Source organism: Astatotilapia calliptera, chromosome 1, assembly GCF_964374335.1.
Source record: "Astatotilapia calliptera chromosome 1, fAstCal68.1, whole genome shotgun sequence".
NCBI classification, from domain to species: domain Eukaryota; kingdom Metazoa; phylum Chordata; class Actinopteri; order Cichliformes; family Cichlidae; genus Astatotilapia; species Astatotilapia calliptera.
The window spans coordinates 22,039,632-22,053,621 of NC_137422.1; the positions used below are offsets into that span (position 1 = coordinate 22,039,632).

The window sequence follows — 13,990 nt, forward strand, 5'->3', positions numbered from 1 at the left end:
CTTGTGCGCCTTTCTGCCTGAGTCTTCGGTTAATCGAGCTGCGGGACTGCTGTGGAAAGTAAAGTGCGTCCTAAGTCAGACTGACAGGCAGTAGTTTCTGTGCAGCTGCGTCCAGCGATTAAGGGGCGGTGCTCTAACGTGGGACACATCCCACGTGGGCACAGCGCCTGTGGCTGCTGTTTAATCCACACTTTCTCAGGGAAGGGCACCGCTCCGCCGACCACCTGCTGTCTGCGCAGAAAGCAGGTGAGAGCTGCCCGCACAACACACTGGATCCACCCCTGAATATTAAAGGATTACCAACGTAAATAAATACTTCAAATCAAAAATGCTTTTATTTAAAAAGATGATTAAGTCATTATTACTGAGGAAGATCCAAATACACTAACTAAACACATCTAACTAAACCTGTAAATATCAAAAAAGTTATTCGGGTGGAAGACGAGACTACGAGGCGCCAGAAACTCCACTTAGTCAACACTGTGGGTCATGTTTTGCAGCTTGTCAGCAGTGAAGGAAATTGCCTTCCCGGGTTTCCTCCGTGGCGTGAGCGATAAGCAGAGTTTGTCCTTTCCTTATAAGACTCCTAATTATTCAAAGTAACACTCAGGTATGCCATTCAGCGTGTTAGTACGAGCTCGGGAGCAGCTTGGGAGAACAAGAAAACAGAGACTGCTTTAGGTTGCCTTCCCAATCGACTCAAAGGTTTATTTGATACACAGCAGTTTATATAGATGAAAAAAAGGTTCGTGTGTCAGCTTTCCCAGTTCAAACCGGTACAGACCAAATAAGGAAACGTCTTCCTGCCTTCTGAGCAAAGAAGTATCCTGTGTGTAGTTTATCAGTTCAGCTATAATTTATGATCATCCCAGCAAAATACACTCCTAGACATAAAATACAGAGTTCTTTCATTAGTGAATTCTGAAACGAACCACCTAGCCTTTAACGAGCCTTTTCCAGGAGATAAAGAAAAGGGAGGATGGGAGTAAAGAAGTGGTCTCATCTCTGTGGTGTTTTCGACCTTGAGGTACCAGCTTGTGAGTCTCACATTAATTCTTGGGTCACAGAGAAAGAGAAAAACAACTAGTAGATCGGCCTTATTGAGTAACAGTTTTCCTGTATAAAACAATATCCTGTAAATGCTTACCGTGGTATCAAAATATCATAACAGTTCCCCTCTTTTATTATTTTTTAAAAATAATAACTCAAATAGAAAGGAAAAATCACAAATGTAATAACATAATATAAAAAGCAAATCATAAAATGTAATAGTTCACAACCTAATGTTCAATATACACATCAGGAACATCATTGATGACATCTGACACATAATCTGGGTCAATTTGTGCCAATTGCAAATACATTGAAGTGGCTGTACTAGTAGCTATACGGGTTATCATTGAACGTACACAGGGTACCACACAACAGACAATAATCATCAAAAACATGCTGCAACGGTTACAAAGGCTACAATTAGTTTCTTCCATCTTCCAAACGTGTCCTGTAGCCACTTATGTAGCCACTGACCGTGACCTGTATTGGCAATTAGTTCTATCTGCAATGCTTCAAGTTTATTCATAGCTTGTGTGAATGAACCGTTAGGAGCGGTATTATTGGGAATGAAAGTACAGCATACATCAACGGTTACTAGACCACAGGTACCGGTCCAATTAACAGGTAAAGCTAATCTAAGAGTATTATTGCACATCCAATAAGCATGTGGGATTGGTCTGGTCAGGCGCGTGACCATGTGTGATTTAACTAACTCCCCCCAGTCAGTATCATTTAAGACACCGTCTGGGGGAACAATGATCGGGTCTCTGCTCGAACTTGAACTGTGTGTGTGTTCCTCCAGATATGATACAACTTCAGCCATAGAGACAGCTAGCCATGTCTCATTACAGCGTGCACCTGGGGAGTCAGAGAAGAATGTATAGTTATCCTTTGTATAATCTATGTGTGTGTCTAAGTAGGCAGTCGAGAGGGCTCAGAGTCAACTGTAAAGCGTTTTTAAAGAGAGCATTATTTCCGCTGATTTTCTCTAGTCCCTCAGTGAGGGGGAAACCGGATATGGGGTATCCTACTATTACCTGTTCTGCATCAGCCTTTGAACAGACATAACAGTTACTGTTTCCTAAATCACGAGCGGCTGTTCTGGCATTTTCATACCAGGCGTTAGCTCCTGTTCTAGAGGGCGCATAAGATGGTTTATTAGTGGCGTCTATGTTGCTATTTACTGATTTTAGGGAACGTGAGGAGTGCATTAAGTAGGTGTCTTGCAAAATGGAGCATGAGGTATAGTCAGCAAAATATGACCTGCAGAAATGTGAACATGGTTGCAGTTTACAATACAAAATAGCAAAGAGAAATCCTAAGGTTAATGCGATAGATGTGATAAATAACCTAAATATATAAGAAAGTATATAAGAAAAACAGTTCTTCAGTTGTCTCCTGGCCTGGTCCCAGGTTCGAGAGACATTGAATAAGCGTCGTATGATGACAATGGGCATTTCATTTTCTCCATTATCAGGATGAAATGAGTCTGGCTTTATCAGGTTAGACATCATGTGGTACTTTTGGCTTTCTGTTCCTGCTGGATGTTTGAGTACCTTGTTGTTGTTCTTTCAGACGTTGTGTGTTAATCAGTGATTGCGTGTGTGCACTGGATCCGGGCGCTGGCTCGCCTGAGATGTCGTCTACCCGTGTGTTTATTTGCTCTAGTTCCGGGCGCTGGCTCGCCGGAGATGTCGTCTGCTTGATCCGACGCCTGAGATGGTCCGATTGGGCTGGTCTTAACCCTGCTGGCATGAATCCACTGAGGTTGTCCGTCTGTGAGGATGCTGGTTCTTCGTCACTGCCAGTACAGTCTGGGGGCTGGAAAACGCGGCCTCCCAGAGTGTCCTTGGTTTTAGTGGCTTCTCCAACATGCGTCTCCTTGTCTCCACTGGTGGAACTGTGGAGGGGAAAAGCTGAGAGAGACAAACTTTCTGATAGTTATTATTCAGTTTTTCTACCAGGTTGTGAACATCAGTGGACAATGCAATATAGATCACCTTCTACTAGCGGTGCCCCTCTGGAAGCTGACCATGGTCTTGGAAATAGTCTTATTTCAAATGGAAATAATTTGGTTACTTCAGATTGAGTCATTCTAATCTCACACAGGACTTGAGTAAGTAATTTGACACAGGTCATTAAAGTTTTAGCACACTTTTGAATTACTTCTAATGTGAATGAAGATCCTCTATCACTGTTAATCTGGTGAGGTATTCCGAATCTGGGTATTATTTCATTGCTCAACTTTTGACAGACTACTTCTGCAGTTTCTTTTGAGGTTGGATAAGCTTCTACTCATTTACTAAATTGATCCACTATTACCAGTAAGTACTTGATACTTCCTTGTGCTGGCATATGTGTAAAATCAATTTGTAATGTATGAAATGGAAAATCTGGTTGTGGTAAATGCTGATGTTTTGCTTTTGAGCTACCTACATTAGTTCGTGCACATGTTAGACAGGTTGCTAATATGCTTTTTACTGCATGCAATGTTTTCTCAATTACAAATCTTGATTTTATTGCCCCTATTACCCCTCTTTGTCCGACATGACTCACACAGTGAAAATGTCGGGCAAGGACTGGCATCAGGGAATATGGGAGGGCAATCAAACCCTTAAGATTTTGTATAAGCCATCTCTGTCATCTAAGGTACAGTCATTATTCTATGCAGAGGCTTGCTCTTGTATGAATTTTAAATCAACATTTGTTTCTAAATAGTCTGGGAGTGTAACAAGTGGCAGCTGTATGGGGCACAGATAATACTTCCTGCGGCGGTGGGAGCTGTGATGCAGCTGCAGCCTTGGCTGTCACGTCTGCTAAGGCATTACCTGTTGCTTCGTCTGTGTCAGCTGTACTGTGTCCTTTCGTTTTTACAACTGCAACGGCCGATGGCAGCTGTATAGCCTGAAAAAGTCTTTGAACAAAATCACAATTTAGCAATTTATTTTCCATCAGCAGATCTAAATCCTCTCTGTCTCCACAATGTGCCAAAGTCATGCACAACGCCAAATGCATAGCGGCTGTCTGTGTAAATCGTCACATGCTTATCCAAATGTAGCTCACAGGCGCGTATTAAAGCCATGAGCTCTGCTTTTTGTGCTGAGTGAAATGGTAATGAGTGAGCCTCTAGTATGATGTCAGGCACTGTTACCACTGAATAGCCACAAAGAAATGAGTTGTCACTCGGCCTTGAACAGGACCCGTCCACATAAACCGTGGCTGAGTCTGGGATAGGTGTTTTCTCTAAATCTGGACATGGTGCTGTGGATTCCTGTATACGTGTCATGCAGTCATGATCGTCAAGCCTGTCTGAGCCATCCTGTCGGTCAGAAGAACACAGCATAGGATCAATAAATGTGCTGGCGAATCAGGTGTGCTGCTCGCTTTTATAGTGAGATTTGCATATGTTGTTTAGTTATGTTTGCTACAATGGTCGTGACCTGGTGATTGGTGTGTAGAATAGTGTCATGTGGGAGTGTGAGCTTCCCGCAGTCCCTTATCATGATAGAGCAAGCTGCTACTGCCCTCAGGCAGGCCGGCATTCCCTGAACAATTCAGGCAGCACCTTTGAGTGGCGGAGGTCAGCACTCCCTGTAATGCATTGAAAGAGGCAGTCATTTCTGTGGACCACAGTATTCGAGGAGGCTTGTCTTTTTTACAACAGTCACGCAGAATGTGGTCATGAAAAGAACAGTCTGGTATCCACTGTCTGCAATAGTTCACCATGCCTAAGAAGGACGACATTTCCTTCTGTGTAGTGGGACGAGGGACAGAGGTCACAGCTTTGACCCTGTCTGCAGTCATGGAACGTTTTCCGTGAGACAGTGTGAATCCCAAATATTGAACAGAAGTCTGACAATACTGCATTTTCTTTGCTGATGCTTTGTGGCCAGTCTTTTGGAGGTGCTGGAGAAGCATGTGTGTAGCAGTTTGACATAGTTTTTCACTTTCAGCACAGAGGAGGAGGTCATCCACATGTGGATCAGAGTACAGCCCTCAGGAGGAGTGAAGCACCATAGAGAAAGCAGCAGAGCTGTCTATCATGCCTTGGGGCAAACGAGTTCAAGTGTACTGCTTATTTCTATGTGTGAATGCAAATAACGGCTGTGTGTCTTCATGACTGAGAAAAAGGAGCGGAGCATAAATCCACCACGGTAAAGTGTGTATGCAATGCATGTCAATATGCTGTGAACATCTGAAACGAGAGGTGGCAGAGGAATGTTGACTGCATTAATTTGCCTCAAGTCTTGTATGAAACGCCATACGCCAGGTTTGTTAGGCTGTGGCACAGGATTGACAGGAGTGTGGGCTTTATTGCTCCTGTAGTCAATAAATCTCCTATCATGACATCTAGGGCTGCGGCTTTTTCCGTGGAAATGGGATGCTGCTTGACATATACTGCTTGTTTTTTAATAAGTGTACGTGATAAAGTGTACAGTCAATAAATCCTATATCATTCTCACTTTTAGACCACAATGTCATATTCTGGTATTCAGCTGGCAATGTAACTGCAGAAATAGTACAGTGGATAGGGTAGGTTAGATCTATGTGTCGACATATTTCGTAACTTATGTCTGAGTTATGTAACAAAATCACTGTTTGACCTTCACTTGTGTGAGCAGTTATCATGTTGTTGAACAGTGTGAGAGAAACAAAAGTGTGGCTCCCAGTCATGGGATTACCTGTTAGTGGCGTCTGTACACGTTTTTTTTGGCACAGTGTGTGACATAGAGTACCGGACAAAAAGGATGTTGAGTTCATTCTCTGCTGAGGGTCCAGCTGACACAGAGGATGTTCCTTCTCCATCATGTCGGTACATAGGGCAGAGAAAACATAAGCTGTTATCAGTGTCAGCAAACATTTCACCCTTTATGTTAAATGAAATACACAAATTCATTTTTGCTTTGGGTGTCTGCGGCTGCTGGAAAACTGAGCTAAATTTGCACCTCTAGCTTGTCCAACAGTGCATAAAGCGTTTTATGAATACTAGGATAGATTCATCAGGCTTCTGTTTACACATAGTTACTGCATTTAAGTCACTTTTGTCTCTGGACATTGTTAGCAGGAATTTCTTTAGATTCTTAAAGAAATCGGCGACTTTGTCATGTGGGTGTCTATTGTGGACACTGCCTGATGCAAAAGTTTTTCTTCATAGTCGTCTAAATTGTTTTTCATAAGTTCCTCACATTCTTCTTTCAAAAGTTTTTCTCTTTTTTTTTTATGTTCTGCTAATTCTTCCTCGCGGCGTATATATTGTTTTTCCTGATCTTGTTTAAAGAGATGGCTAAGATCCGTTGCATGTGATTCAGATTTTTTGTCACTGTCTTTTAAGCTGGTTGGATCAGAATGCTGACATTGTTTGCGTGCAGCTGCTGCAGCAACTATTAATTCGGTCTCATCTTCGTAAGGCGGCGGGGCTGTGGGCTGAATGGCTGAGCATGGAAGACTAGCTTTTCCCGCAGTAGATTTATTTTCTTTGCTAGAGCCTGCACTAGTTTTATTTGATGTTAAAGCATCTACACCTGGTTCCGGTCCCTTTTTCCATAGTGGTAACATTTGATGTATCACGTCGCGGCATTCTATCATATATTTTCTACAGGACTTTTTAAGCAGACTACTTTTCTTATCACAAATGATATTCAACATTTCTACTGACCTGTTTTCTGGCGATAATCGTTCGGGATAAGGCTCCGAAAAGAAATTAGAATGCATTGAACTTCTTAAGTTGTAAACAAAGTCAGTCACATAAGCACTCCCGCATGTTCTGGATACGTGATCATGGACGTCTTCACCGATTCGCGGACGCAGGTTACACGTAACCGGAAATGGGAGTTATACTGAGCCGTTATTTGAGACTTTATTTTGTATTTTATTAATTTTTGGTTTTACAGGTACTTTAGATTTTTTTATCGGACCTGTCTGTGGTCTTTGAATAATTCTGACCCATGTTCAGTGATTTCCAGAGGGGTTTACACGCTAGGAGGATTTAGGTTAGTATTTTCGCTGCGGCACAGCTGAGGTTACTTTAAATTTATTGCTAGCAATTTTTTGTTTGTGTGAGCAACTCTCACTTAGCGAGCAACTTCTCGCTTAACGAGCAACTTCTCGTAAAACAACAGGCAACTTCCTGTGTTCTTTCTGCTTTTAATTTACTGCTTTTAACCCTTGTATGGTAATCGGGTCTGTGAGACCCGTTTTCAGTTTTCTTTCGTTTTTTTTTTTTTAACAAAATTAAATTTAATTATTTACTAGCTTTCTGTGAGTGAGCAACTTCTCACTTAACGAGAAGTATTTAAGACAACAGGCAACTTTCTGTGTCACTTTTTCTGAGTGAGCAACTTCTCACTTTTTAACGTACGTTTAATTAAACAATTAATTATTATTATTATTATTATTTTTTAAACAAAATTAAAATATTCAAGACAACAGGCAACTTCCTGTGTCCACCAACACCACACAAGGGTTAATTTACTTTATTCGGGGACTGAGGAAGTCAGTCAGTGTATCTCTCTGGATCACTAAGTGAAACTTCGTCAGCATATCCCGTTTTTTTATGGATTCGGGGACTGAGGAAGTCAGTCAGTGTATCTCTCTGGATCACTAAGTGAAACTTCGTCAGCATATCCCGTTTTTTTATGGATCGATCACTGAGAGAGGTATAATATGGTCTCTATATAAATATGAAAGACACATATTTACCTTCTGTCAGGATCCCACTTCTGACACCAAAATTGAAGGAAATTGCCTTCCCGGGTTTCCTCCGTGGCGTGAGCGATAAGCAGAGTTTGTCCTTTCCTTATAAGACTCCTAATTATTCAAAGTAACACTCAGGTATGCCATTCAGCGTGTTAGTACGAGCTCGGGAGCAGCTTGGGAGAACAAGAAAACAGAGACTGCTTTAGGTTGCCTTCCCAATCGACTCAAAGGTTTATTTGATACACAGCAGTTTATATAGATGAAAAAAAGGTTCGTGTGTCAGCTTTCCCAGTTCAAACCGGTACAGACCAAATAAGGAAACGTCTTCCTGCCTTCTGAGCAAAGAAGTATCCTGTGTGTAGTTTATCAGTTCAGCTATAATTTATGATCATCCCAGCAAAATACACTCCTAGACATAAAATACAGAGTTCTTTCATTAGTGAATTCTGAAACGAACCACCTAGCCTTTAACGAGCCTTTTCCAGGAGATAAAGAAAAGGGAGGATGGGAGTAAAGAAGTGGTCTCATCTCTGTGGTGTTTTCGACCTTGAGGTACCAGCTTGTGAGTCTCACATTAATTCTTGGGTCACAGAGAAAGAGAAAAACAACTAGTAGATCGGCCTTATTGAGTAACAGTTTTCCTGTATAAAACAATATCCTGTAAATGCTTACCGTGGTATCAAAATATCATAACAAGCAGGAAATGTACAAAACCACAGCACCGTGGACAAAACCTGTGAGCAAACCATTTGAAAAAAGGCTTAAAATAGGCGGCAAGGACGGATATAGGTTTATTTTTAAAGTGCGTTGCGCCATCTTGTGGCCTGTTTTTGAAATAGAAAGAAAACTACCACGTCTCACGCTTCTGTTTGAGCGGGTTTCCACTGGTACGCTGGACCGGTGAACACCGGGGTTGGTTGACAGGTTGCTTGTTACTGCCACATCAGTGTGCAGTGTGGATTTCTGTCACACATATATCACACATTTGACCTGACAATAAGCCCATTTTGCAGTTCTGTTTGTGGAAAACTTTGAGATGAAGACATATTTTGTCAGTTTCTTGGATCAGAGTGATTTTTTTGTGCGTGTTGTTGTTGTTGTATTTGTTTTAATAGCTCTTAAACAAAATTAGTCATTTCAGGGGAGACTTTTTTGAAAGAAAAATGAAGACAAGACTAAATTATTTATTTTATTGTGTGACTCCTTTTTTATATATTCATTTATTTTTGCAGGACGTTTTGTGGCGAGCCCAAGAAAGCAATGTCTATCAAAACTGGTCTTTTTTAAATTTTATTTTAATGCTTGCCTTTTTTTTTTTTAAAAAAGAACTTTATTGGACAAACAGTGAGTATACAACATACGAACAGATGAAGTATACAAAAGAACAGAACATGAACACACAAAACCAGGGGTAAAAAAAAATAATTATATGGATACACACAAAAATTCACATATATATGATGTTTTAAGAGCTTTTTTGTTGGTGGAGTCTGATACTGATTGGATGTACAATTCCACATCCTTAAGAAAATGACAGAAATATGGTGTTTTATAAGTAAACTTACATTTATGGATAAAAAATTTAGCTAAAAGTATTAACAAATTTATTACTGCCAAAACTGATGTCACAACGATCGTACCCCTGGAAATCGAGGGGTTTACGTTTGTCATGACTGACTTGTGTGACTCTTACATCAAGACTACCAACATTCAAATATCCAAAGCGGGTGTTTAAATGTTGGTAGTCTTAAACAAAACCTTTGTTATTGGATAATTGCTTGGCAAAGTGTCAAATTTTATTTAGACTTTTTACTTGCCTAAAAGCTATAATCCTACTGAAGAAGCCGAATAGTGCACATAATTAATCATCAAAATGCAGTCAAGCAAAAAAAAGAAAGAATACTAATTAAATTAGTAATGCTACCCAGTCATATGGAAAGATTTAGGGCCAATGTGTGACACATCTTTATTTTATTTTTTTACATTTTAATGTACATAATGATTATTTTATTAGATTTGTATTTTTAATTTTTGTTTTTACATTGATTCCACCAAATACAAACACAAATTAAATATATGCTGACTTTCTAGATGGAAGTAAATGTAAATTATATAATCTATAAAATGATGTAAAAGTATTTTTTTATTGCTTACAAGTACATCCATCCATCTGCTTATCCCGAGCCGGTTTGCGGGGAAACAGCCTAAGCAGAGAAGCCCAGACCTCCCTCTCCCCACCCACCTCCTGGATGGCCGAACTCATCAACCTTCAGAGAAAGCTCATTTCCGCCGCTTATTTCCGTGATCTCATTCTTTTCGTCACTATCCACAGATCATGACCACAGGTGAGGTTAAGGATGTAGACCGACCGGTACATTGAGAGCTTGTCTTTTACTCTCAGCTGTCTCTTCACAACGACAGACTGATACAGCGGCTGCAGTGATGCAGACGCTGTATCACTGCAGCCTTCTCCCGTCACTTGTGAACAAGACCCCAAGATACTTAAACTCCTCCACTTGGGGCAGGAATTTGTCCCTGTCCCTGACAGAGTCCAACACCCACCGGAAACAAGTCTGACTTTTTGCCAGCTGTGCAGACCAAGCTCTTGCAACAGGTTGCATAAGCATTTAGCTTATACAAACTGCTTAAAAGTTCTCCCACAGTCCAAAGACATCCAGTTAGTGGGGACAGGTTAATTGATCAATGTAAATTGCCCATAGGTGTAAATGCGGGAGTGAATGTGAGTGGGACTGGTTGTCTGTCTCTGTGCGTTAGCCCTGCGACAGACTGGCAACTTGTCCAGGGTGTACCCTGCCTCTCACCCCATGACAGCTGGGATAGGCTCCAGCGCCCCCGTGACCCTGGAAAGGATATTCGGAAGCGAATGGATGGACTTTTCATAGTCACTTTGTTAATGCTGTCCATTTAAATGGTCTTACCCGTACACACTGGCTCCTGTTAAGGATCCTCCATCTGAATGATGATCTGAACACCCTTCTGAACAAACTAGCAGGTGTAGAAGGCACTACTGGCCCATATCTATGGGGCTGATTTCTGCTAATAATGCCCATTGAATGGAATGATGACTTCTGAAGCAGGTGTCTGGTGAGTAGCGCGGGAGTTTGGGATTCTTCATTATTCATGACACAGAGGGAAACTTTATTAATACTTTTGCAAAGTACGTGGCTTACCTCTAATAGTTAAACACATTAGGTCAATGACTGGATGAATTAGACTCATTAATGTCACGTGGTATGAATAAGCCAATTACATTGCAAACTCACTGAGATCAAAGAGCCATCGAACTGTGACGTCATCAGAAGAAATGCTTATAAAGAACCCGCGTTCAGTCTGACCCTCAGTGTTTTTGTGACCGTCAAACTTTAACTAGACTTCTCCTGCGAAGATGTACTGAGAAGAAGCATTTTTACACATTTTCAACTAGTATCCAAGAAGGATTTCCACTCGTCTTATCGCTAAGATAGAAGACAGAATCTAGTTACACTCCAATCCAATCCAACTTTATTTATAAAGTACTTTAAAATAGCCAGCACAGGACCAAAGTGCTGTACAGTAAATAAGTTAAGAACAATAGAATAAAAGTTACAAAAAAAAGTTAAACACATAATACATAAAAATTAAAACAGCCCTATATAAAAAAACAACATAAAACATCATAGAATCAACAAAAACAACTAAAATAAAGGCCAACATCTCACTAAAACCAACATCATCAGCTCACTGCAGTCAAGTAAAAAAACCAACATCTCAAGTGGTGTCAAAGGCCAGGGTGAACAAATGGGTTTTTAGAATTGATTTAAAAACAGGCAGAGAAGAGGCCTGTCTAATCTCTAAAGGCAGATTGTTCCACAGTTTTGAAGCTGCTACAGAAAAAGCACGATCTCCTCTAAGTTTACGCTCAGTCCTGTTTACATTCAGGAACAGGTGATCAGCTGACCTGAGAGCTGGTGATTGTATAAGGCTGTAGCAACACAGAGAGATATAGGCTATGGAGGGCTTTAAAAGCAAATAAAAGAATTTTAAAATGGATCCTAAAAGGAATGGGCAACCAGTGAAGTGAAGCTAAAATAGGGGAAATGTGCTTACACTTTCGAGTGTTAGATAACAGACAAGCTGCAGTATTTTGCACCCTCTGTAGATGAGTAATGTATGAAGCACTGACCCCTATATAAAGTGCACTACAGTAATCCAGCCGAGTGCTAACAAAGGCGTGGATGCAAACTGCATTTCGTTGCCCTGTACCTGTGACATGTGCAATGACAATAAAGTTGAATTCTATTCTATTCTATAACTGTCTCCAAGTGCTGCCATGAAAGAATTGGTTTTATTTTAGTCAACTGCCTCAGCGGAAAGAAGCTAGATTTTACCACTGCCTTAATCTGACCATCAAGCTTCAGTTCAGAGTCCACTTTGACCCCCAGGTTTGTGACAGTTGGCTTATTATACAGGGCCAAGGAATCTAAATACACATTGGGGGTCTCAGTGGGGCTACCAAAAACCATCACCTCAGTCTTTTTGTCATTGATTTTTAAAAACTTAAGAGACAACCAAGCCTTAATGTTATCAAGACACTGAAGTAATGGCTGTACGGAATATGTGCCTTTTTTCTTTAGAGGGACATAGATCTGACAGTCATCAGCATAAAAGTGAAATGCAATGCTGTGTTTTCTCAATATAAAACCAAGAGGGAGCAGACACAAAGAAAAGAGGAGGGGCCCTAGAACTGAGCCCTGTGGGACACCGCACAAGAGATGAGCGGAGGACGACACATGGTCACAGAGACTGACACAAAAAGTTCACTCTGCCAAGTAGAGCCTGAACCACTCCAGTGCTGTGCCTCTTATGCCCACAGTAAAATGGCACGATCCACTGTATCAAACGCAGCTGTCAAATCTAAAAGCACAAGAACAAGACAGTCACCAGCATCAGTAGCTAAAAATATGTAATTAAAATTTTTTCAAATGGCTGATTCAGTGCTATGTAAGGATGTAAAACCGGACTGGAAAATCTCTAGTTTGCTGCCATGTCCCAAAGAAACAATAACCCCAGACACCCACAAAATAACTGTGCTAATCCCAACGAGATCTCCGAGGGAAAACTGCAAACTGCGAGAGAGTACTTACATGTTGAGGGGTTGCCTCAATGGACTCCTCAACAAAAGAAGGAATTTCCTTCATGTTGATACCTTTGCCGATTCAGAAACGCAACTTGAGGAAAAAAAACAAACATCTGGAGGAGGAAAACCAAATACTGAAGAAAGAGAACATGGAGGTGGAAAACATAAAAAGCCACTATGCACAGCTGGAGGAAAACAAAAAACCTAAACAGCTGGAGCACAAATATGAAATAATGGAGAGAAAGATGCATCTGAAAGTGGCAGAGCTTAAAGAAAAGCTGAAAGATGCCCACTTGATAACTGAAATAGAAAATGACTACAAGCAATATCAGCTAAACAAACACATGGAAGCCAAACAACAACCGCAGGAGAAATGTCAAGAGTTTGAGCTGAAGAACCAAAGGCTGCAGAACAGAAATGCAGAGTTAGTTAGAGTCAGTTAGAGTTAGTGTTAGGAGTGTGTAATAATAATAATCATCCTCTTGTCATTGGGTACAGCTACAAGTGTGCTTTCAGGATGTAGCAGATGTAAAAGCTGCATCTCAGACACTTCAAGCATCAGTCAGCATGTTAAATGTTAAAGTCGATGGCAATAGGTGAGTAGGTGAATTTTGTCAAAAAAATGTGTGCAACTACAGGACAGTCCAGGGATTATTTTTATTTTATTTATTTATTTATTTACTTTACGCACGGGAAATTGACAGATGGATTGGTGCTGCCCCTGCAGTGATGCGGACACTGTACCGATCAGTCGTGCTGAAGACTGTGGGTAGTGACGTGAGTAGAGCCATGCTGCTCCACATTGAAAGAAGCCAGTGGAGGGGGTTCGGGTATCTCACTAGGATGCCTCCTGGGTGAGGTGTTCCAGGTATGCCCACAGGGCAGACCCAGGACACGCGGGAGAGATGATATCTCTCAGCTGGCCTGGGAACACCTTGGTGTTCACCCGGAAAGGCTGGAGGAGGTGGCTATAGGGAGAGGGAGGTCTGGAGGTCCTGCCCTGGTGGAGTTTCTTAATGGAAAACTCATTGTTGCAGCCAGGGGCAGCACAAAACTGATTTTTAGTTTTAGTGTCCTCGTTTTCCTCTTTGTTTTCGATACTGT

At 41.2% G+C, this 13,990-nt stretch overlaps 2 protein-coding genes and 1 long non-coding RNA gene across 8 annotated transcripts in view; 1 reads left to right on the plus strand and 2 right to left on the minus strand.

The window, feature by feature from the left end:
• Nucleotides 1–149, minus strand: part of mical2a (microtubule associated monooxygenase, calponin and LIM domain containing 2a) — a 36,947-nt gene extending 36,798 nt beyond the window's left edge. The window contains exon 1 of one of the 4 annotated variants that reach the window (XM_026168029.2): nucleotides 1–149. The gene's annotated coding sequence lies outside the window, so the exon portion shown is untranslated. The other 3 variants (XM_026168019.2, XM_026168062.2, XM_026168070.2) reach the window with 3 other exon arrangements.
• dkk3a (dickkopf WNT signaling pathway inhibitor 3a) overlaps nucleotides 114–13,990 on the plus strand; it is a 21,424-nt gene continuing 7,547 nt past the window's right edge. The window contains exon 1 of one of the 2 annotated variants that reach the window (XM_026168111.2): nucleotides 114–246. The gene's annotated coding sequence lies outside the window, so the exon portion shown is untranslated. The remainder of the gene's footprint in view (nucleotides 247–13,990) is intronic. The other variant, XM_080298445.1, reaches the window with a different exon arrangement.
• Nucleotides 677–7,270, minus strand: LOC145425422 (uncharacterized). 2 transcript variants are annotated; one of them, XR_013906112.1, is made up of 2 exons: nucleotides 6,710–7,270; nucleotides 677–2,969 (listed from the first exon to the last, which is right to left on the minus strand). It is a non-coding gene; the product is annotated as an uncharacterized LOC145425422 (long non-coding RNA). The 2 variants fall into 2 exon arrangements; XR_013906110.1 differs by having other exon boundaries at nucleotides 677–5,850.